At 38.8% G+C, this 25,951-nt stretch overlaps 1 protein-coding gene across 1 annotated transcript in view; it reads left to right on the forward strand.

The window, feature by feature from the left end:
• The window catches only part of arl15a (ADP-ribosylation factor-like 15a), an 85,046-nt gene that overhangs the window by 54,723 nt on the left and 4,372 nt on the right, over positions 1 to 25,951 (forward strand). The gene's annotated exons all lie outside the window — the stretch shown is intronic.

A 25,951-nucleotide genomic window follows, 5' to 3' on the forward strand; every position in this document is an offset into this window, starting at 1 on the left:
TATGTTATGTTACTATTGCAAGTGGTCAGCACTATGTTACTGCAATAAACCCTATTTTCCATAAAATTATTCAATACTAGCATACAAATGTTTTGAGATTTAAGTACTAAAAATAGCCATTACTTATTTACATCTATTATTATAATGGTAGGTGTTTTACTACATGTGATTGAGACATGCGGTACAGGATGCAGTAATGAAAACAACGCTCCTCTATCCAACGCTCTTGCTCTTGGATTCCTCCAGCTGTAGTCAGGCAGTGTGCATTCATGCATTTTGGGGGAGTGGCTTTGGAAGGAGGCCTGAAGGTAGAAGGTGTGATTTTTTTAATAATTTTTTTTTCCCTTCAGTTGGATATTTTCAAAAACTAGCTTACACTTGCTGGTTTCTACAAAATGACCTACTCCACCTTTGATCAAAGAAGTGGCTGGTTGGCCAATAGAACTACTAGATTAGAGGAATGACCTCCTAGATCATCTTGATCTTCATGGGTGGACATCATTTCATTCTGTCCTTCTGGCTTTTCAAGCCATTACTGCACTGTCCATGTAATGTAGGCTGAGGTCTGTTCAAAAAGAGCGAATGGGTTAACTGTTATATGTAAGATAATGAATCCCCAAGTTCTTGGCAACCCCTGGTTCCCTCACTAGGGCGTAACTACATGTAAACTGTCTGAGATTTGCAGACATGGCCGCAGGGCAGAGGGAATTACACTGTCATGCAGAGGATATGGAGCTGCCAAGATATCCCTCTTGTCACATATTTGAAACGCTTCCAGGTGGAAATTGGTATGCTAGGTGAGGGACAAAGAAAGTTATTGCCTTAAAATGCAAGATTTAAATATAAATAGTCTTCTACAGAAATTGAGTATGGATTTTTGCATACTTGTACATAAAAGCAGAATCTGGGTGACTGGTTAGGAGGAGCCTTTGTGGTTTTCAAACTATGTGGTCTCAATGAGTTTTAGACTGTGGACTCAGTGAGTTTGGATTGAAGGTTTCAGAATTAAAAACAACAACAACAAATGTACAAAATACATTTTATATGTAAATTGTTACATACAGAATTGTTTTAATATCAGGTTACAGGCCAAAACTAATTCAGACATTCATGTCGAGCGAGCTTAAATGTTGCCTAGCAAATAACACACAGACTGTCATAGTATATTTGTGCCAAAATACCTTTAAACTGGGAAAAATATTTGATTAGTCTCACGTTTTCTATTCTTACAGGTAAAAAGCTATTAACTTTTTCGGTAAAATTCACAATTACCATCTAAACAAACATGGATATCTGAACATATAGATGTACCCAGAGCTACTGTCAATGTGTCAGATTCTGGCATGGTTTTCCTACCATGGCAAATTCTGGTGCCTGTGAGAGCAATTATTGGTGCCTTAGTAACTACATTATTATAATCTAATATTAGATCGTAGTTAATGTGGGCACTTGATCTGATAGTCATCATAAATATTACTTCCAACATCTTGAATGCTCTTTTTAAAGAAAAAAAAGTTAAAATAATGACAGATCAAGATAAAATAATAAGCAGGTGAAGTTATTTGATCTAAATAAATGAATAATATGATGCCCACAATTTCTATGTAATAGTAGCAATTGTATGGACCACTTTAACATGACTTCTAATAATTAATTTAGTAACAGCTGCACAATAGTCATTGGAGCATAGAACAGTTTCCACATGTCTGTGGGGTCTAGAGCTTGTTCCACAAGGAAGCATAAATAAGACACTCGTATTCTGTAGATACATGAAATCTAGCTAACTCAGCTACAACTGTCTTTTGTATTGTAGCAAATTGAATTTGAAATGTTAGAATCTGGAAATTCAAAGTGCAGATTATTTGTGTTAACTTGAGGTCCTCCATTAGGGGACCATAGTTAATTGTACAACTGATGGTTCAGTTGTTCTTTGACCAGCTGTGTGTCATTGTATTATTACTAGCTCATGTGAAGGGGCCTGAGAAAAGGACTCCAACTGATTCATGTGGCATTTGCATCTGGAGTCTGTGGCTGTCGTTTATTAACATGAAGACCAAAGAAATGTCAATTCCAAAAAGCAGGCCACCACGAGGCTGAAAACTCAGAAAATATAATTTTGAGACAAATTGCCAAAACACCAGCAGATGTCAAAATCAGCTAGTGTATTGTTAAAGGAAGAATGCACAAGCTAAACAACAGGTCATGAGGAAAATATCTTGAACAGATCAACAACACTATCCAAGATGTAGGTACTGACGATTAGCACAAAGAGACAAATACAACACTATGATCTCAAAGAGATTATTACAAAATGCAAACCAACTGTAAACTTCAACAACCGAAGGCTACAATGCTAAAAAAACAAAAAGTGTGTTGAGTTCTGGGTCAGAGTCTTCTGGACAGATGAGATGAAAACTAACATGTACCAGGCTGAAGAAGAAATGAAAACATACCACCTCATCAGTGATATATAGTCACATGGGCATGGATGGCTGCTGACCTGTCTTTATTAATGGAGGCCAGTGCTCAGGGCAGCGGGATGAAGTGTCATATCTTAATTATTCACATCCAACCCAATTCCTCTGTGGAAGGTGCTTTACTTTGGAAGGACACTAACCTGAATCTTTCTACTAAAAGAAACAATGACATTTTCCAAGCAGAAGAAAGAGGAAATGCTTTTTGCTTCTGTTTTTGGTGTTTTAATTAGCCATATCAGCCACCTGATCTGAATCCTCTGGTGCATGCCTTTTATTTTATTGAAGACAAAACTGAAGAAAAAACCTAAAGAATTTTCATCCAGTTAACAATATATTTATTTAGGACTATTTGTTTAATTACTTATGATCTCCTGAAATGGGAAACAATGTATAAAAAGAACGGTATAGCCATGGCCAAAAGTCTTGAGACAAATTTTTGTTTTCACAAAGTTTACTGCCTCAGTTTTTTTTAGATCCTTTTGCTAGATGTTTATATGGTATAGTGAAGTACAATTATAAGTATTTCATGAGTTTTTTTTCTACTTTTTATTGACAAATACATCCAGGTTAAGCAAAGACCACAGGTTGCTCAAAATTTTACCTAAGAACACTGCCATGAATAAGGAATGTTATCAAAACATCCTCCAAGAGAAACTTCTCCCAACTACCCAGAAGCAATTTGGTAATAAAAAATGCTTTTTCCAGTATGACAGAGAACCATGTCACTAGGCAAAAGTGATAACCAAGTGGTTTGGTGAACAAAACATTGAAACTTTGTGCACATGGCCAGGAAACCCCCCAGATTTCAATCCCACTGGGAATCTGTGGTCAATCCTCAAAAAGAGGGTGGACAAACAAAGACACGGAAACTGTGATCAACTCCAAGCACTGATCAGGCAAGAATCAGTCAAGATTTTGCTCAGCAGCTGATACCCAGCATGCCAAGGCGAATTGCAGAAGTCTTAAAAAAGTAGGGTCAACACTGTAAATATTAAGTCTTTGCTTTAACTTGATGTATTTGTCAATATAATGTTAAAAACTCATGAAATGCTTATAATTGTACTTCACTATACCATATAAACATCTGGTAAAAAACTGAGGCAGTAAACTTTGTGAAAACCAAAATTTGTGTCAGTCTCTCAACGTTTGGCCACGATTGTAGTTTCTTTGTATTTTATTTTTTATATAAACACCTTTTAATTAAACCTGCAAAAAGTGCAGATTTTATTGTCATAGTCACTGGTTCATTATAAATGCAATGTGCTGGAGTATACAATCGAAACAACAAAAATGTGTCACTGTTTTAGAACTCAAAGACTGCACTATATAACCTCATGGCCATAACATATCTACAAGGTTAAAAGTCTAAGATAAATGCCCATAGAATCCGACATAATGAAATGAAATGTTGCAGCATTTAATTTCATACAACTGTCTGATTCTGGGAAAAGGGCACTTTCACCATGGACTGCCATACTTCCCCATACTTCCCCATTCTCACTGAAACTGAGACTGATGTATGCATCTCTCTGACAGGCCATGTGCTGGCACACAGTTCTTCTGTATGGGAAAACATGAAGAGAGCGAAGGAGGTGGCAGTCATTTAGGATGATGTCAAGTTTAATAGCGCTGGGGTGAGATTTACTATCTAGAAAAAGAATATGCTAAAATGATAACACTTTAAACAAAAACTGTCGTTTTTTGCTGGGAGGGTTGGAGATTTATCATTCATACAGACTACTTATATACAGCACGCCTGGAAATTCCCTTTGTAAGTTTCTCATTGCATGCCATGGACAAGCTTCAGTAGGCTGAAGAGAATACAAAGGACGCAGAATGCTTTACATGTGAAAATGTTTATGTGGAAATGGGCACTAGTGCATATCTGTCACTGATAAAATGACAGCATTAGTGCCTTTGGGGAATCTTTTATTGATCACATATAAACAAAATTTGCTAATATATTAGCAAATTCAGCAGCTGTAAAGTAGTTTCACGTTTTTAATTTTTTCACAGAACATCATCATTTTCCTCATCGTCATACTCCTCAATTATTGTTCCACACCCCAGTGTGTCCCTGGTCGAGGGTGTATACATTGTCATGCTGGCTTAACTTACAATGACTACTGAAGAGTTATTGAAAATCAGACAGCTTACCTAGGGCTGACTTTTCTTAAGAGCCCATGCTCTTCTGATGTTGCTTTACAAGAGAGACACGTTTATGTTTGTAAAGAGCATGTTACTGGATTCTGCTCATTGCAGCTTAAAAAATACTCTTTAAGGATAATAAATAGCAATATAAAAATGTAAAAAAGAATAGTCTATGAGGGTAATAAATAGCAGGCAAAGTATAAGCAAAAATTGAATCCCAGATGCACTGTATTACAGATGCTTTGGAACTAGATCAGTATAGAATGTTTAAAAAAGATTATCTAGAGCAAACAGTAACACCAAAACTATGGTTGTCAACTACTCGTATTTAGAATAAGGCAGCAGAGACATGCATAAACAGAAAGATGTATTAGTGATTATAAGGCCACAGTTCAACTTTCTCTATTTTTTCCCTGTCTTCTTTTTGACTGTCATAGCATTAGTATCCAAAACTGTGCTCCTTGGGTCTGGTAACAGATCTTGCAAGGAGAACATGCAAGGAGGTGTGGAATGCTTCAGGCAAGTGGAGAGCAGTAATCTGTGCTGTCTGGTACATTACCTCTGAATGAGGCCCATGGGAGTCTAGGGGCACGCGGAGGATGCACTCTGCCCTCCGGGGACGCCAAAGGCCGACACGGTCAGCCACTTCGGCACTTAAAACTCCTAGCACCTTCCCACTCTCACACCACTGTTTTCTTTCCCACCAAAGGAGGGAGCAAGCTGCACTTGAACCCCCTGACTCCTACCTTGCGTTCTGTGTTGATAAAGCCACAGGGTTAGCTAATAGGAAATGATTTGTTCTTACATCATTGTCTTACAACATATTGGTCCTATAACATATTTTGCAACAAATTTTACAGTAAATTGTAAAATATTTTGTCTTACAGCATTGTTTCTTTAATGATTTGTTTTTAGCTTTATTTACATATTCATGGCATGTGCATAATTACATTTCTATATGGTATTATGCAATAAATCATTGTTATAGTAAGAAACTGTATGAATGATTCTTCTCAACAAAAGAACAAGAGTCCATCCCCAGCATCCTGCTCTCTCAAACAGTTCCTTGAAATTGTCATTGGCACAAGAGCTAAGTAAGACACAGTAGTAATGGCTCCCCCTCCCTTCAAGTGGTGTCTGTCACCCTCTCAGTAACCCCTTAAGTTCCTGTTCATGTCACTGGGTAAACACCATGAATAACACCATGGCTATGTAATGTGAGCAGTTCTCTACTTTTAGAATTCAGCTGCACTACTCTAGGATGGCATTGCCCAAGGGATGTGTTTGGGCTTGTTTTGACGACAAGAAACTTTTCTGTCCCTGCAAGGAGTGGTAAAAAATCACCACCTATAGAATCTTCCAAGGAAGATTTGAGATTTCAACTTCTGAACAGCTCTTTTACATATAGCCAGTGAGTGATTCCTTTTAAGTTTGGGCCATTTTTGAGTTTATTAAAAAAATGTATGTGTTTGCTGGATATTTTTGCACTATGTATTGCTGAATTTTTTTATGTGTGTCATTCTTTGTGTCTTAAGTGCTCATGTAACCTACTTTGCATTTATATAATTTTAGCTTTCAGAATTTTACATTTAGCAATAAAACATATGTCATCACAACAGTCATTAAATAACTGCGATAGATCATTGCATTTTTACATTTTAATTGTGAAAACAGACACCACTACATTGCCACTGTTTTGCACCAGTTACATGTGTGTGTGTGTGTGTGTGTGTGTATAAATTATCCACTTTTTATTTTAATTCGTTATTGTTTTCAATGCTTTTCTTGAATGTCTTGGTAAACACAGCTAATGAAAAATACGTTTTTGAAGGGCCACAGAGACCACAAGCACCCTTAAACAGTATTACACTGATCCATAAGGGTTTACCCTACTGAATAAATATGAGTCTGTCCTAAGTGTATTTCAATTCTGATTAGCACCTGAACACTGACTCACTAAAAATACAAATATTTCTTACCTGAATGTTTTTCATTAAATATTAATGGAACAGTATGATTTGTTTAAAGAGTAAGAGATGAAGATTAAGGTACCTCTCATTTTCCCAGTCGTTGAGCCTCATGCAGAATCCAACAGTATTGCTTGAATTTTTTTTTCTTATGCACGAGCCATAGTTTATGAGTGTCCAAGACATTGTAGAATAAGTAATGTACAATAATGTGCTGGTTTCCAACAAATACATACACACACACACACACACACACACATATATATATATATATATATATATATATATATATATATATATATATATATATATATACATATATATATATATATATATATATATATATATATAATATATATGTAAGAAGGCAAATTAAACTTGCATTAGCAAGTTGAGATGATCTTTTCTGAGAGTGGTATATCACCTTTTTTACTCTGCTGTTTGAATTATAATATAGCAAGTTACAGTTTTTCAGGATCTTGGAAAACTAAACCATGAAAATATTAATTTGTCTGTCTCCACTATCTTCCAAATGTCTGACACACTAGGCCATCCAAAATGTTAATGTTGTGCATGTTGTGCATTTATACACAGTGATTCATCTTCCATTTTAACCAACTGCAGTCACTTCCTGTAATATTTGTGGTCTGACCTTTTTTTCTGCCATTTTTTTTTTTGTCTAGTGCTGTAATGTTTGAGATTATGAATTTCATCATGCAAACATTTTATTTACTTGTTTCATCATAGTAATGCTACAAACATTTGCTGCATCTGTTGTGGAACATTTGTGCAAACTCACTTCCTAAAAAAAAGTATGACAAGAATGCAGAAATATTTTTGCATGAGGACCAAAGTGTCTGATCAAATTTCTCTCTGCAGTATTCTGTATACCTCAACATAGTGTTAGCATCTTGAAATTAGTGGTGTTTTTGTTAGACAAAGCCCGATGCGGTATCCCAGAATGCCAGCAACCCACATTAGCACAATCATTGCACTCTACTGCACCTTTAAAGCCTGTGAACCATAAAATGCCTGTAATCCGCCAGAGACAATGTCTGTGTCTGGGTCTTCTTTTATTACCTCTTTTCCCCCCTACTGACTGACTTACTGGCTGCATTACATTAGCACATGCCATCCTGCTTCTGGAATACCTAGTACTACCCTACCGTTAACTGGTATCCAAAGCAGATGCTGGTAAACAGGCAGCATCAGTTAACCTGGCTTGCAGCAGGTACCAGATTACATAGCTGAATTGAACAGGCTTTTTAGCAGGAGTTGCCTGGGGGGCATGCACCTGAACTGTGGCATGGTGCCTTACGTAAACAGAACTTTCCTGTCATCAAAAGAGATGCTACTTCGGGGACTGTCACAAAGCTGTCCCTCAAAACCTCTTCAGGGTGTACACTGAAATATCAGTGTGTTTTCTTCAGATCATTCAAGGACACAGGAATAGCTGCTGGGTTGGCGCTTGCGAAATGTGTTGGCAGGGTCTTTTGGTGATGTGGTAAAAAGACCAGAACTTTGTGTCCCAAAAGGCTCACTCCTTTAAGTGGTGTAAACTGTGGTTGCTTCATGCCTGACACTGTTAATATTTTTACTTATTTGAATGTTTTTATTTTGTGAGTGTTAATACAAAGGTGTTAGCATGATGCTGCATTAGGACAGATGTTGCCAAGTTCTTAAAAATAATCTTAATTCTTACTGGAAGGTGAGATCTTTGGTGATTGCATAACTAGTCTCTGTATCAGGGTATAGCCAGGTTCACATCTGTTTCTCATACATGGTTTAACTTCTCGGTTTCCCTAATTTCGTTTTATTTGTTTGTTTTTCTGTAGTAGATTTTATTGGTTGTTACAGCTATGCTGATTGTTGCAAATGATGTAAATGAAGTCAGCAAAAAATATCTGTAGCCTCCTGGGACTTGCTAAATCTGTAGGCCTAAAAAGGGCACACTATAAGCATTAACCATTATGCCTTAAATACAAACTTCATTTCTAGTTGGTTAAAGATCTTACAGTGAGGCACAGTTATATGCTAGTTTAGTGTTCATACATCATTCTTCTTATCCTATGAAACTCTGTATTACAACCTTAATGGTCAGTGTAAGGTTATTAGGATGAAACAGGTGCTACGTGCTATTCCTGGAGATTAAACATTCCATTTATTTCTAGACCAAACCTATTGTATTGGAATTTACTGTAATGTGCAGATGCTTCTGAAAACATGTTAATAATATGTTTGATTATATTTAGAACTCGTAGATCTCAAGGAGAGTTGAGGACCCCTGGGCCAAGGTCTTTGTGCATTATGTAAATTAGTTGATCCTGTACAATAATTAATAATAATAATACATTATATTTATACAGTGATTTTCAAGGACCCAAAGATGCTTACAATAGTCAGCAAAAACAAAAAAATAGCATTAACAAAGCACAGAACTCTGAATATTTACACGCCACCTTCAGATTACTTTGCTATGTGTTAAGCATTCATATAAATAAGTCTTCAAAGACATTAATGACATGTGGTCTTGACTCATTACAGAGTCTCATAGCTCATAGTCTCAGTCATAGTCATAGTCTCATAGCTCTATACCCACTTGCCAAATTGCTGAAGTCTTGTATTTTGATTATACATGGTCATGCTCTAAAATGAGATTTTCAGCAGTTTGTATAAATATTACAATATTAATAATAGTAATATTATTACTTTAAATAACAGTAAAAATGTATTATAAAATGCCAAGTGGGTCTTCATGCCCTCACTTTCTGAGTGAGTCAGTGAACTAAGTTTAGCATAACTTCACTAAGGTTAGCATCAACGTGAGTATGTGACAGGTGGCAGCAAGTGCAGAACAAACGTTGAAATAGGCATTGTTTTGGGGGCCAACATTTTGTATTTATGACTCAGGTTTATTATAACACTATGATCACTATTAACTTATTACCATTTACCAACATTTAGCTACTTCAACTGAAGTGAAGACCAACAACCAACCTCTCATTAATTGTACCTTTTTCCAAATATCTGCCTGTTAGAAGATGAATTCATTGTTTATTTTCCTATTTTTTTTAAGGCTTTTATACATTTTTAACAATGCTTGCTGCAAAACCTTTCAAATAACAGAAAAAAAATCAGATCTGTGTTTTTTAGTATGTATATTTAAGCAGCTATTAAATATAAATGCTACTTTCTTAAGCCTGGTACTGTTCCTTCAGCTGAATTGAAACCAACTGTGTGACTGCTGCATTCTAACAAAAAGGTAGTTCATATGTAATAATTGTATTAATTTGGGGAATATAATGGGTCTAGTTTGGAAACTGACTAAAGTCAACAGTAAATCTTTAATAGTATTTTAAAAATGTTGTACATTAATTTGGAAATCACTACAAAAGGAGACAAATTTTAATCAGTACTTCTTAAATGCATGAATGCATTTCAGTTTCCATTCAACATAAGCTACTGGACGCTAATAGACTGATTTCAGTCATATTATTGTAATTACAACATCTTTCAACAAATAAATGAGGAATCATTTATTAATACAAGGATTAATTAAGAACTAATGATGTAATGTAGCTAACAACAAAAAAGAGGTGTTGTTGTCTTCATAGCTAGTTAAGGCCTGGACTGCAACCATGGATTCCAACTAATCACTTTAGGCAAAGCAAATAAAAAGGAAATATGTCTCTGATTAGATGCAGAAGTGGTGTATGAATTGGAAAACCTTAGAAAATGGGAAGAGTTCTTGATATAGTTCTTGTCATCATGAGAATTAATCTAGTAGCTGTAAGTGAAGGTGACTGGACTAAGTATTTAGATTGCGCTTCAACACCTCAAGGGTCAAGTCTCAGCTCAAATGAAACCACAGGAATAATGCAAAGTGATATGAGGGTGAGACTAAAAGAATAGTGGTGAGAGTGCAGAAAAAATATTGAGCCAGTGAGATTATAATGTGAATATGAGAGGAGCTCTGGAGAGCCCAGAGCCATGATTTGTTATGGCAACTTCATAGGCTCTTGTTGCACTTTGCTTCCCTGCTAGGCTGCTAATAAGTCACATTTGAGACATAAACAACTATGTATGACTTTTAAAATCAAGTCACAAGCTATTTCAGTTGCAGATTTTTCCCCATTCAAGTTTCTACAACAAAAGAAAGTCTGAAAAGATCTGAATAAGGCCCTGTGGATGCTCTTAGAATAAGTGGAGGTATACTTTGTCATAGTATAACTTGGTGGATAAGGTACTCAACTAGTAATCAGTAAACCAGTTCAAGCCCCACCACTGCCAAGTTGTCACTGATGGGCCCCTGAGCAAGACCCTTAACCCTCAATTGCTCAAGTTGTATTCAGTCATAATAGTAAGTCACTTTGAATAAAAATCGTGAGCTAAATGCCATAAATGTAAATGTATATAAAAGTATACAAAATTTTACAAAAAGCCCCTGTGGATGCTATTAGAATAAGTGGAGGTACTCTTTGTCAGGATATACAAAAGTATATAAAATTTTTAAAAATTTGTTTTGCACTATCGGCTATGCATTAAAATATTTATTGATTTTTAAAATTTTTAGAGGAACTAAATTATACTGAACTGGCATTTTTGGTGCTTATTTTGTTAGAAAAACTTTTTGTAAACTCACTAGTTTTCCACAAGTTACAATCAGGGGACATTGACAGTAGCTTTTACTGTAATTGGAGGTATGAGAGGATACCTCTACCTCTGCCACACCAGGTTGTGTAGTTCACTGCTAAAGTTGGGGAGTAGATTTTAGATAATAAAAAGAAGACCAGTCATGTGGGATCTGAATAAGCCCGTTGAGTCTGCATGGGGCTAATGGCAATGTGGTAAAGGTCCCCAGTGATGCAAGTTGACAAGATTGATCCTGCTTGGCTGATTTTTTATTCTACTCAAGGAACAGTGAGTATACCTAATGCTTTCGCCCAGGGACATGTCAAACTAGCTGTCCAGACACAATGCTGATGTCCCCTTTCAAAGACAAGTGTGTTTCTGGTCAGTTATAGTCTGGAAATGTATCTAATCACAGTGTTTGAAAGCAGCAGTTCCATAGCCCATAGAGAGGCGGGGTGCATTTACACATCATGTTACTTGTAATGTGAGCAGAGAAATAAATGATTACTATAATATGCCATATGAAATAGGTCAGGCTAAAAAGAAATTTTTCCATATCAGCATGAAATTAACTGAACAGATCATTGTGATTTTTCTGGAAAACACCATATGCAAATTCTTGGGTTTAGACAGACCATTGTAAGTAAAAGTCAAATTTCTTTTCCGTGACGGCTTATGTAATATTATACATCCTGGTAATTGCCTGTTTTGCGGAAATATTTAGATGTTATGATGGTTTGTAATTTAGACCCCGTGGAAGCAATGCAACAGTGAAGAAAGCTTTTATTATGAACTAAAGGGCCTTCAAAAGTTGTGCCCTGAAGGTGTGATTGTTTGAATCTAGAAAACCTATCCGACAGCTATTCCCACACACCTTCGATGGCAGTGTGTCAGCATGGGCTCCTACAATACGCAGCACCTAGTGAAGTGAGCTAGAGTATCACAGCTGTCACTCCACCCTCTTTTTTTCACATTCTTATCATTATAACTGGGACACAGAACCCTTTTAATCCTATCCTGCAATTAAATCAGCCTCAACATGTCTGAAAAGAGCGGAAGAAAATGTTCAGGACAAGACATTTTGACTGTGCCAAGTCTTGGGGAGTATTGCAATTTACACTCCTTTACTTAAGTATTGTAATCTAAATTCTGTTATGTTGGCTGAAGTTTCCTAATAAAATCCTAATGGCGTGTGCTTCCCTCAGGTAATGCCTTTACCTTTGTCATACCATTCTTCTGCAATAATAACCTGATTTTGAACAATGCTTTAAAGGGTAAACCCACGTTTCCAAGATATGTTCACTTCAGTGGCACATTAATGTCTTTCAAGGTTTAAACACCTAAAGGTCTTATTAAAGACCTAAAGATTCCTATTAAAGGAAATAGGAATCAACAGGTGACTGGATTCTATACTGATTTATTATAAGTATTCATAGCAGCAACATGACTAAGAATTACTTCATTGCTTAATTTATAATTTTTTATTATTACTTTCCTGACTGTACATAAACCTGTTGGTGAAACATCTGAGCAGTTGGTTGTCAGTCAAGACAGGACTTTCAGTTTCATAGAAGATAAGGTCCCAGACTGGTTGTCTGTAGCGTCTAATAAATCTCTCATATAGAACCATCAATTTGAATATTTCAATCTGAATATAACTCGCTGAAATGACTGGACACATTTCTGTTCCGACGGGTTAAAGCCCGTTTCCCCGGCTTCCCGCACATTCATATGCACCCAGTGGGGGACACTGAGAGCAGAATGTATCCGAGTCTCGGGGTTTTTCTTTTTCTTGCAGCCACCACAATGTTCCCTTTTTTAAGTTTCAATGATCATCTTCTGGAAGGGAAAAGACCTTTCTGAGCTGAATGCAGCCCAATCAGATGGCTTTGTTCGGTCTGTGTCGCGGTGGCCTCCGGCTCTCCCAGGTTATCATTTTCTCATCCCAGGCCAGCGTAAACAGGCCCTTTTGTTGGGGATATTTGGAGTAGGATTGAGTGGCAGGCAGCTTTAGTGGTCCCAGCATGAATCAGAGTCCTCACTTGTTTTCCTTCCCTAATAGGTTTCCCTCTCTATCCTCAGCGCCTCTCCGTCTGTAAAAGGAGAGAGCGGCCACAAAGGCCGTCTGATTCACAGGTGGCTCTTAAGCTTAATTTCAGTCTAATTTCAACTCTTTTTAATGCTGACAGTGATGAATGGATGATGCCTCATAGCAGTTACACATGTATTTGTTTACACTATTGCATATGGTGGGTGTAGTTTTCAATTGCAAAGACTTATAACAGTCCTAATTGTTTATGGGATTTACTATGAAATATTTAGTATGAAACAAACTGGAAAGATTGTTGCATAAAAGAAGAGAATAAATAGTTATTTTTCTTTCTATTTATTCATCGAATTTTTAACAAACTATATTACAATTTAAACATACAAAAAATTATAGTCCCACAAAATGCCATCAGTAAAGTTTTAGAGATGCTTATTTTATCATATAATTGTTGTCATGCATCATACTGTAAAGAAGAAAATATTCACTGGACATTTCAATAAAGCATTCCAATAAAATGAGTTTGATTGAGAGTAGAGTTACACACACACACATATTAAATGTACAGATTAGCACCCAACATGACCTTTATTGTTGTATAACATTTTGCTTCAAGATAACTGCTTGCATAATTCACTTAACTGTACTCGTTGATTCACATGCTGATTGATAATGAATGTCTTGTTTCAGCTTGGCACATTCTGAACCTTCAAGCATGAGGTGGTGATAACACAATTACTCATCCCTAACTGAAATTCTAAAAAAAAAAAAAAAAAACCCATGAAAGTTCTGTGAGTTGTCTGGCACATTATGTGTCATTGTCAGCTGTGACGCTAGTGGATCTCACTGACTCCAACATGCCCATCCCTTCCCTGAACATGAGGCAGGTACAGACAAAGTAAAGACAGCTCCAGCTTTCAAACGTCTAGAAAGGTTTTCCTCCACTATTATAAGGTAAACTAAAAGAAGAGAATTGGTGACACTGGACAATATGTAGGTCTTTAGTTTTATGTGACTGCAGTGGAATTTATCTCATATTCTGTTATTAACAGAATTTTACTGAAAAGCAGACAAGGCCTATAGTAATAGCATCATACTTGAAAATATTCCCCTACTAGGTCAATAATTAGAAAGTTTCAAACAGTAAGTCTTGATAAATCTGCATGCCTGTATGAAGATAAAGTGTATTATGTGCACATGACATTGAAATTAAATGAATGCTTTGAGAGGCCAAATGTTTTCTAAGAATCACATTTGGAAAGTTTCAGAAGTTGGTGGCATACTGGGGTCATCAAGTCTCGAAAACCACAAATATACACCACCTTCAAGCCCACAAACTGTTTGGACGGCATATCAGAACGCTCTGCCATTGTCAAACCACAAACCGAAGCTCCTGAAGTTCAAGAAACATCACTGGAGCTTTTACTCCAGCTTGGTTTTGTGGTAGATGAGGTACAAAGGGAGCCTTTCATAATGCATACCAGTTGTGGGTTTGGTGTAAAAAGTTGTCAGGGTCATGCAGATAAAAAAACCCATAGTACTCACCGTTGAGTATGTTGGTGGATCTATGATATTATGAAGTTATTCTTCCTAAAAGAATCGAATATGTGCCATCAGGCGGTAGGCTAAGACTGGGTCATGCTTGGATCTTGCATCAGGATGATGATCCCGAGCATATATCCAAACAAAAAAAAGTTCATCATAGAATCAAGCTTTTGCCATGGCCATTCCAGTTCCCTGGAAAGACAGGTGGTGAGCTGAAGAGATACATTCACACGCAAGGACCAAGGATTGTGGAGGATCTGAAGAAATATTTATGAAGGAATTGTCTTAGATTCTTTTTTTGCACCTTCTCCACTGACATTTTAAGAGAAAACTCAGTGGTATTATGTTGACAAAGTACTATGTCTATCCTTCAGATAATAGTGATATATGAAGTTAATTTGCCTTGAGTTATTGCGATTGCCTAAATAGTAATCTATTTCTGCGTTTGAAAGAATTCACTTTTCTGACTTTGACCATATGCTTTTCTGCTTATTGATGATCCATGACTCACCAGAGGAAAATATGGGCAATATCCCTGTTGTTTTCTTTTTGTTTTGTTTTGTTTTTTAAAGTCAATTTATAGTTGTGATACATGATGGATATGGCACTAATAAATTTGTCAAGTAACTTATTGGGTATTGCTCAGAACTGATGCTTGACTGGAACATGGGCCCATGTGTGTGGTGTTGACTAATGGCTGTTCTTCTGTGCACTGACAGATGGAGTCACTCACAAACAAACACAAAGAAAATTTACTCGTACAGTCTCTGAGTGTGTGTGCAGTTTTGTGGCCGTCGGCTTAGTGAAAAGTTCTTGTGTCATCTGTGTGTGTGAGTGTATGAGAGCTGAGAAGAGAGATATACGTCAATTCTCATAAGAACACCTTGCTTTGGATGTTTGTCGCAATGCCGGAGCAAAGCAGGGTGGGCTACAGCCACTTTTTTTTAATCCTCTCCAGATTATTAAGTTTGAACAGGCTGTTCTCAGGGAAGGAAACTGCAGTGTTCTTTAGGGGGCACTGGGAGAAGCAGCTGGCCAGCTTTAACGCTCCATAAACACTGAAATGGGTGACCTGCTGTTTGACACCGGTGACACTTTACTGATTTTGATTAAACTTCTTGTTTTACGCATCTCATTATTGCTTGAATAACTCCAGGAAGCAAGAATGAAGAGCATGTCATTTTCTTTATGAAGGCCGAATCAACATTATTTAGCCAGTGTTATAGATGTTATAGTGTTATAGTTTCAGATGGCTGCAGCTCACTGCCAAATTCTATCGAGTAATTCAGCAGATGTCAATGTCCTGTGGTGGAGTGCCTTGCGCTGTGAGACTGTGAGCCGTGCACTAAGATGAGCTTGTGGCCAAGTCAGTCTCTCTTTGTAATTAAGATATTTTCCAAAAAGGTCTTTTGGCAGCCATTTTCAAATGAGGTCATTGTTCAATAACAAAATACTCTTGCATGCGGAGGGCAACAGCCAATGGGAATTCAGGAAACAATTCATGACTCAATCCAGTCAATCATGTCTATCACGGAATTACTTAGAAGTCTCCCTGATTTCACATTAAAAGGGATGTGTAATACTATTTGCAACCACTGCCAGCAGTGCTGTAATGAGACTGTCTGAATGTTCAAGTCCGATTTTGCTTTATAGTTTTATCACATTTAAGAGATTGCTTTTTCATTATTTATCAGCCTTAGTAGCAAGGTAGGTTTCTCTCAGGTACTGTAGCTAAAGGGGTATAAGATGAAGGTTTAGGATAAGGGCAAGAGACATGATACAATAATATACTGTGATCCTTGCATTCATTTAGACAGTTTGTTTTGATGAGCATTATGTTTTATTAAAAAAAAAAAATCCCTTTCCTCTTCTGTTTGATGTCATGTGATTGCCTTGCAACTTTCAGGCACAAACTTTTATTTCCTGCATAAATTAGGATGCATCTGTTTTTGAGTACCAAAGTCTTCAGACTTTGACACTGAGTGCAGCATCACACGACCTATCAAGTAACACCCGCGTCACGGCCTAGGCTAATAGCACTGTCTCGCACCCATTCTACCTCACCCGGGCTCTTTTTCCACCCCCACAGGACTAACGAATGATATATCGAACGGTCTCTGCTGAGGCCAAGCCTCACAAGTTGCTGGTGACAGTGGGAAAAGGAGGTGTATGTGACATGGCTGGATGATGCCCTGGTTACAAATAGCTTGAGCACTGCATGTGGATTCCATGCCACCCTGTGGGTAAACAGGACTTATGATGGATCCTCTTAATAGATGACATTTACAAGTACTTTGTTACACATGACTCACTGAGTTGGATAGCATTGTGAGCTCTTTTACCATGTGTCTTCCTTAAAGATGTATGTCAGATATATGTAAAATCAAACATTTCTTGTTCTATCTTCCTTATCCATATTCTAACACAAATCTTACATTACAATGCCATGCACTCTAAACCTAGTGCACATTTTACCATTCCACCAGCTTGCAATGATTCCAAAGTGCTGGGATCTTAAATAAATGCAGACTACTGTTGCAACTGTTGATGGTAGCATCAGTTTTCCATGGTACTGCAGATCTGCTTCTTTTTTGATGCTGCGTTTTATAAGCATTTTTCATTTTGCTGTTTTAACTCCATAGTACCATTATTATGGCTTCCTGCTTTCTGTTCTTGCTTCAAAATTGCTTTAAAACTGTCGTTAATATTTTTGGCCTTTAAATATGCATCATATATGTTTATTTGTTTCCACTGGGACCAGACAACCTTAGGCTTGTTAAGAGCATCATGTAACGTTTGACGTAAATGGTGAGTCCAATGCTGTACTTGCTCTGCTCCCTGAGCGTTAGTGCATTGCATGCACCTCACTTCAGAAGTGTGAGATTTTGCTTGTTAAGCAACACTTGATGAAGTGAAACCAATAGTTTTGAAAGCTGTTTTAATATGGTGTAGAGGTAGGTAAAGTGTAAAGGAGGACAGTGGTTGCTCAGTGGTTAAGGTACTTGACTTGTAATGAGCAGGTTGCCAGTTCAAGCTCTACCACTGTTGGACCCCTGAGCAAGGCCCTTAACCCTCAATTGCTCAAGTTCACTCATAATTGTAAATCGCTTTGGATAAAAGTGTCATCTGAATGCTGCAAATGTAAATAAAAACAAAGGATATTAACACTTGTGCTCTCAAAAGTACATGTTTCCAGTTACCCTTAGGCTTACCTTAAGAGACATTTTCTTTATTCTTTATTTTCATTAGAAAAAAAAGAAAGCTCACATATACAGTTGTCACTGACTAAATACAGACATAAGACCATAAGACAAAAGATAATCCTAGATCAGAAGTTTGATAAATATTACCTGTAGTCTGGGACTATACATTTTTCATAAATATCACAAAATGTTTGCTCCCTTGCACCCACAGAGGACAGACAGACCTTGCTTGAGCGTGACAGGGGTCCCAGCCCTGGTTGAGATAACATGCATTTTGCATGTGGATTGATGTGTCTGTGCTTTGTCTGGCTATCACATTCCTCTTTGGAAGGACTTCAAAAAGGGACGTGACAGGAGAAGTTGCATTGTAACACTGGCAAACCCGGAAAGCCCTTAGCTCTTGCGTTCCTCAGTTGCGAGTTATCACATGGAGTGGCACTGATGGGAGCCCAGGGGATTAGGCCTTTCCCTGGCTAGCTGTCACATGGCCATGCACAGCAGAGGCCAAGTCCTCTGATACCCCACAGTGAAATGACATATAGGCCCAATCTCAGACACACATGGCAACTTTGAGGTCCTAGTTTGTGTTTTGTTTTTAGTGACATTCTGTGACTCGGTGTAGCCTGGCTCATATGAAGGTACATGGACCACACTCACTTTTATTAGTTTAGATGAAATAAGGGTTGTTGTTTTTTTTGGCACTTTTTGTACTTTTTTGTCCTTTTTGTGCAAAGTAATTTTGGCAGTTTCTGAAGTACCATTTTAAATTGAATCTATTATGTCCTTTTCAGGAAGGTGCAAGGCGGTCAACCGGTATGTATTGATTGCTCTTTCGACATCTGAAAGCATGATATGTGAAGTTACTCCAACGTCTTTGTTATTCTTTGTCCTTTTTGTGGGTCTCCTCCTTTGCAAACGATGTCCCCAGCCTTTGTCACAGAGGGCCACTGGCTGGTTGGCCTTAGGGTTAGCTCTACTTGGGTGAGGGGCAGTGGGCAAGCTGTGTGGGCATCCCTCCTAGCTTTTCCCACACGTCTCTGTCAGATGTAGGTGAACCTTGACCCCAACGAGTCCTCGCCACGGCGGGATGAGACACCATTCAGTCGGCACTTTCTATTCAGGGCCGCGCCTCCATTTAGAAATGCGGTGCACATTGTGGCCAGCCTTCCTATTGTCTAGCCAGCAGGCGAGGTCAGGAGACTGGCCGCTACAGGCCAGGGCGAGACTTCCGAAAGCTCATTCACATCTGACCTGACCCCCACTTTCCACTGCTGAGTCATTGGGATCAAATGCTGGGAATTTGGGCTCTCTCCTCTCTTTAGGCTGTCTTCAAACGGAGAAGGTCCAATAGAATAAAGTGACAAATTATATTCTTAAGGGCAGGGTTTGTCTCAGTGATGTGGATGAGGTTGTTTTAAATGCAAATTTTTGCTGAGTTATTTAAGATTTCAAAAGATCAAAGTTATATTTGTTTCATTATGTATTACTACAGAATGCCTACATGAAGTAAATTAATGTTATCACATAATTTAATTGAAATTGTAACATGCAATAGTACATAACGGACACATTGTTATTGCTGGTTTTGGAATTTTTCTAATGGGTTTTTCACATAAATTTTGAAAAACATGATTAAAAACATGCAATAGTATTAAAAATATTAAAATCTGGAAAACCATATTTGTTTGATCTTTCCGGCCTTCAGTTTTCATGAACTAAGAATGTCTCAGCAGTTATTATTTATATGCTGAAGCACAACTGGGTATCATAAAAGGAAGGCCAAACTAGAGTTTTTTAGATCATTTAAAAAGCCCCCCCCCACAACCCCCCACCCCCAGTCTCTATTCAAAATGTTCTTGGCAGATTTCTTTGTAAGTTTTTATGTTTGATTTTTAGCAACTACACAATTTTTTATTCATATTTTTATGAGATAATCACATCTGTTGATGTCTTTTTTTTTTCTTGAAAACTGAAACTTTGTCAGTATGAGTTGTGTGCTAAAAACTTTTAGTTGTGCTCTGGGTAGAAAGAGAAGAACCACTTCAAAGGCAAAATTTATTACTAAAGTTCTTTCTGAAGTTTTGATTTATTTTTACAGCATTATGTGTATGACAGAACAAGTGGTATGAAAAGCATTGTACCATAAAAAAACATAAGATGGCAAAGGAATTATCACTTTAAGCACTCATACAGTAAAGACTATGATGCTTTTTAGAAACTGAAACATTCTTGTATAGACTTGTATAATAAGGAATTGTTTAGCAAAGCCTTCTGATTGTACTCTAATACCCTGCTCTATCAACATGCATGTAATGGAACATCAATGTCTCTGTTTTCAATTTACTCACTCTCTGTTTTCTTCCCTCGCTCTCCCTCTCTTTCAATTTTGTCATGCCCAAGATGTTTTCAACAAGGGCACGCAAACAGAAATAACGCATAGCATTGTTTTGAGGGAGCGCAAATTTAAGTTGGGGGTCCCAGGACGACGAATACAGGAAAGGGCTGGGGGCGCATGCCTTAAATCTTCTGTGGAGGGTCTCTTTGATTCGCGGCATGCCGTGTGTGCTGAAGCCCACAGAGCTGCGCCTCTATACCATGGATCACCTGTCAGAGCTGCTGGGAGAGCAGAAAGTGGGGGGCCTGGCTTGGGACTGTAGAGGGGGACTTTTCCCTCCCTTGCCAGACTCCTAGACCCCAGGCCCCACTGTGTGGCCTGTCTCACCACCAACATCTCCACCACACGCAAGCCTCCTCCTCCCACAGACAGAGGGCTGATCCAGAGAAGGTGCTTGCACATTGGTCTCTGAGTGTGGTGGAGCGGGCGAGCTGCCAGCTCACCCGACTCAAACAACTCGGGCCAGATGTTTGCTGTCAGGAAACCCTTGGCGGCTCTTAATAAATCGAGTTACTGTAAATCTGTAATATGGTCAGACAAACAGAGTCTCCCCTGTGCATGCCCATAAGCCACTGAGAGGTCACTGCTGTGCAGGGGCCGTGACCTACTCATTGACCCCGCTGAGTCTAAGTGGATTGATGAAGGATTTTTTTTCCCCTACATACTCACAGCTATATAATTAGATATCTGATCGGTCACCAGGTTTTTGATATGTTAAACTATTTCAGAACTACAGGTGCGAAGATTAGTGCTTGGAAATATATGTGCCCTGCATTTGTAAAACATTCTTTTAAGGCACTTCCACACAAAGCTCTTGATATGTGATGGCTACATAGTGGATGTGCACTTTTGATTCAGGAACATGTTCAGAGTATTTCAACTTGCTCACCTTTTCCTGGCAGGTTCAGACTACCTGACATGCTCCTAATTTTTCAGCTCCTTTCAACCATTTGCATGGTGTGGCCTCCGTTAGCAGTCAGTGGCTCATTCAATCTTGCCAGAAGAGAGAAGAAAGATGAATAAAAACCTTAGGGGTTGTAAAAATAAAGAAAGAGAGGTCAAGATCCTCACTGTCCAAGTGGGAATATCTTCAGGACATCTTTTATACACATTTGTCCTGTCTGTATGGAAAGTACATTATCACAGTCCTCTAGCCCTAAGTGCAATAGCATTGTTCTTAAGGCTTGGAAGGGCCTCTATGAGCATCCCTCTGCCTCCTGGATTAGATTTATGGTTCTCTGGAGGATGACTCTGATCTGGCACTGGTCAGCCAGCTTTGAGAAGAGAGTGAGCGGAGGGATGGAACTCTTTTGAACCGCTTCTCGGGGCCGCCCTTTTTGGGGAGCTGCTCAGCCGTTGGGGCAACACAGGACAGTAAATCTCCGGCCAGCGTCTTCATTCGCTGCCCAGGAAGACTCTGGCAGGTCTCCAGAAGGGCTCCGGGGTCTTGTTGATCTTGGCTCTGTCTGCTCGCACTCTTTACAGGGCTGTTGGGAGCCTACCTGAGGACACAGCCAGACTCAAGTCCACTGTTTAACTCACTTTTTCTTTCTCTCCTTAACCAACTCTTGCTGTGCCTCCACCTTAGAGACTCAAAGGCCACGGTTCTCTTTCTCATTCTTACTTTATTGCTTCTTATTTTTCAGCCTAATCCCCATTTTCGATGATTTTTTTGGTCTCTGTCCCTCTTACCTTAATTGGAGCAATAAGTGATTGCAGTGGCTCTTTCCACTTTGTATGCAGTGTTTATCTGCAGTTCAGCATGGGAATCATTTGTAATCTCCAAGTTAAGTCACATGTCACATGCTGCCACCATCACAGTTCATATACCACTAACGGTCAGTTAGTGTGGCTGAAGTCAGACCCATCTCCAGTGTGGTTGCATATGTTTTCACAAAAAAGCAAAAGTTGTCACCAAGCTATGTGTGACTTTTTTAGACAATGGGGGTCCTACCAAGCACATGAAGCCAGGCGCTTTACGTCTGGAGCAAATAAATAAGACCAGATCAGTTTCATGGTAAGTGCATCTGGTGTTATCAAGACATTCTCTTCCAGTGCATACCACTTCGCAGGTCACTGATATCTTTGGAGGGGGGTGGGGGGTGGGGGGTCAGCTAGAGTAATTGGCTGTCTCTGATATTTGAGTATGTCCCTTTTATACCCAAAGTGAACCTCTTTGGCAGGGGGCTTCCTGTCTACAGTAACAATTGCAGAGTGCTGTCTGACCACAGACAAGTACCACAAACTGACATGCATGTCCTTCTCCTTCAAAGCCTTATAAAACCCTTAGTGGATGTTCAATTAAAGGAAAAGAACATACAGACATACCAAGAACACTGAGGATTTGTTGAAGCTTTCTTTTTCATTTTTATGGAATCTGAAATTTAAAAAACCCTCAATTTATATGCAATGAAACTGACTTAGATCAAATGGCATTATTTGATGACCCCAAATATAATTATCTTTTAAAAAGGTACTTATTGTGCATGTGAGCGTGGGTATTTAGACATGCCAACTTGGCAGAATCTTTTAGCCCAAGGCTGACAAGCAGATTATTGGTTTTCCTGTTTTGGATAGGCTGGTTTAATATTCAGCAGATATTTATTTTCATTTGGCAATGGTATTCTCCAAGTCTGTTAATTCCAAAACTTCATAAAAACTTGCAGTAATTCAAACAGGGGGGTAATAGGAACCCATTTATGCTCGTTTAGATGTAGTGCTGTGAAATAAACAAACACTCTTTGCCTGGGCAGGTAACCAGTGTGGTTTGTTTGTTTGTTTTTTTTTCCAAATCTGAATGGAATTTCACCATTGTACGCATGAGAATACCTTGTAACCTTCTCAAGGATGGGTTTCCACAAAGTGCCTGTGTGTTTAGTGTGTAAAATAATGTGACGGTGTGCACGTGCGTTCAAGAGAAGCACGTCTTGTAGGATTTACTGTAGCTCTCTTGGCCAGATGGCTCCATGGGAATCGTACTGCGGTTGCTGGCCCACTGCCCACTGGTGCAGCTTTGCTTCATTCAGCTCATGTCACAGTCAGCCCTTTGCAGACGGCCAGTCAAACTACATAACCCATGCATTCACAGGTTGTGTATTACACAGTATTGCTTGCAAAGTTCAAATAGACCCATATTTTCCAACATGGATATGCTGTCAGGGCGTTGTTCATTATGCATCATTACCCTAACCCAAAATCAAAGCTTATGTTTATATTTCCTGATGATGTCAGCAGCATTCCCAGACTATTTAGAAAGCCTGGGAGCAAGTCAGGCAACTAGTGTTGATCCTGCAAGGTCTGAAAGTTATCCTATTGACCTCCGCTGACCTTGCAGGGCCTACTCTGTAAACTATCAGATGTAATAGTAATCTCTGCAGGCCAAAGAGCAGCTGGACACCTTCTCCTGTCAGTGGCCAAAAAACGGGACTATCTTAAGATAAGCCTGCCACTCTTATATGCCTGGTAAACAAGAGTCTTGTTGCATCAGCTGGCCAAAGAGAGCAAGCCATAGCTGCTTGGGATAAGCGGGCATATCTCATCCGACATCTGGGATCAGGAACTCTCCACCTCTCCCTCAGATACGCTTGTTGCCTCCTGACTACTGCGGATGGTCTCTTTCTAATGCTTGCACAACTTGAGTGAGGCCACCACTGCAGTGTTTACTTGTGAGGGAGACAAAATAGGTGACAGGGAGAGGTGAGAGATGTAGAGAGGTGACAGAGCTGTTCCTTGATAGGCATATTTGTTTGACTCATGCTGTCAGTAAATACATTTTCTTATGCGTACTGTGAGGGGCTTTTTAGTTGTAGTCAGGCTGGATCTCTGTGAGGTGTTCATTTATACATATACTGCATGTTGAAGAAAAAGATGCGAAAAATGTGAATGCTGTCTGGATTTCTACAGTAATACTCGAAATATGCAGAATTGGTTAACCAATGCTGGATTACAGCATTATTGATGGTCAGATTCTTATTATTCTCATATATAATACATTCCCCGCTGAGTTTTTCATATTTATTGATCATGCGAATACTGGGAGTCACGCAACAGTATTTGTGATTTATTTGAGTCGGATGGAGCACAGAGAGGGGAGAGTTCCTGTTTTGCTACTATGCTGATATGCTCATGGAGAGTGGCCACACTAGAGCGGGGCCAGAGGAACTTTTCATCACAGCAGTGTTTTTGATGTAACGTGCTTCCTCTGCTCACTTAGACCACATATCGGTCCCTGTGACGCAGAGACTAGAGATGACCTAGTGGTCATCCCAGCAGACATCTGCCACCATCTTATGAGGCTTACCATGATTATCTCACTCAAACAGGAGCTTGCTCAAGAATTAAACCAACAGGAAGTCTCTGTAAAGGTTAATTTTACTAGTTTTAAATACATCTGTGAAACTTAACTGAAGGTGATAAACTGTTGATGTGAATCACTTACCCAAAAGACAATTGCAGATGAATCATTGACAATGTGTTTGTAAGCTTTGCTGCAAGAATAAATACATTATTTACAATTGTACTCTTTTTGCATGAGTACAAGGATAGCACACGTTTTCCCTGTGCTAATGCAGACCCTGTGTCCTCCAGAAGAGGGCCTGCTACAGACAGACAGACCGACTGGCAGGAAGGCAGGCGGCCCGTCTCAGAGCAGCCTGGGGAAGCTCCTGTTACCGAGACGGATTTGTTAACACTGTTTGGGTCGGCCAGGCCCCAGGGCTAACGCCCGCTGAAGTGACTTAATCTGTCATTAAACTCCTGTTACACTACGATCGAGCCACAGCTCAATGGCCCCTAAAGACTCTCCAGGAGGAAAGACGAAACGCAATCTTCCGAGTCTTTGCAGTGGACCCTCATGAAAGAGGCAGACACTAATAAATCCCAGCATGGCACAGATACATAGCTGCACTGAACTGGGAAATTCTAAGCAACAGAGTTTATATAGCACACACATTTAGTATGACTATTTATGTACACACTGACTGGGCATATAGTGATACAGGGAGTAATTATTCAGTTATTTGTTAAAAATATCTTTTGCTGTTTTTTATTGGTTTGTTGCTAACATGTTCACATTCTTTTAAATCTTTAGTCACAGTTATAATCTTGGTCATGTAGTTTTTTGTGTCTGTGATATCCTCTGCAAAACACTGATAAATAGCGATGGGCCCAATGATACAAAACAAATGAATCCAACCCTTATCTTGGAACACTCAAGAGGAACATTCTTTAGAAGATTATCTAATTTGGTTGGGGATGTATGATACTACCCATCTGTTCATTCTGCAGGGATAGATGATAAGAATGATCATCATCTCTCAGCATATCTAATGCCTGGGGTTCCACCTCCCATATTTTAAGGCTGAATCAAATGACATTTTTCTTGTCATAAAATTGTTTGGATCTACATTATGTCTAATTATACATCTCAAAAGGGGTCACCAGTGCGATACATGAACTAATAGATAGGTGCTTCACAGCACATATAATGGCTTTGATTATGGGTGCTGTGTAGGGAGGCAATACTCTCGTTGTAT

Source organism: Electrophorus electricus, chromosome 5 (assembly GCF_041902795.1).
Source record: "Electrophorus electricus isolate QZ-2024a chromosome 5, ASM4190279v1, whole genome shotgun sequence".
Taxonomy (NCBI): domain Eukaryota; kingdom Metazoa; phylum Chordata; class Actinopteri; order Gymnotiformes; family Gymnotidae; genus Electrophorus; species Electrophorus electricus.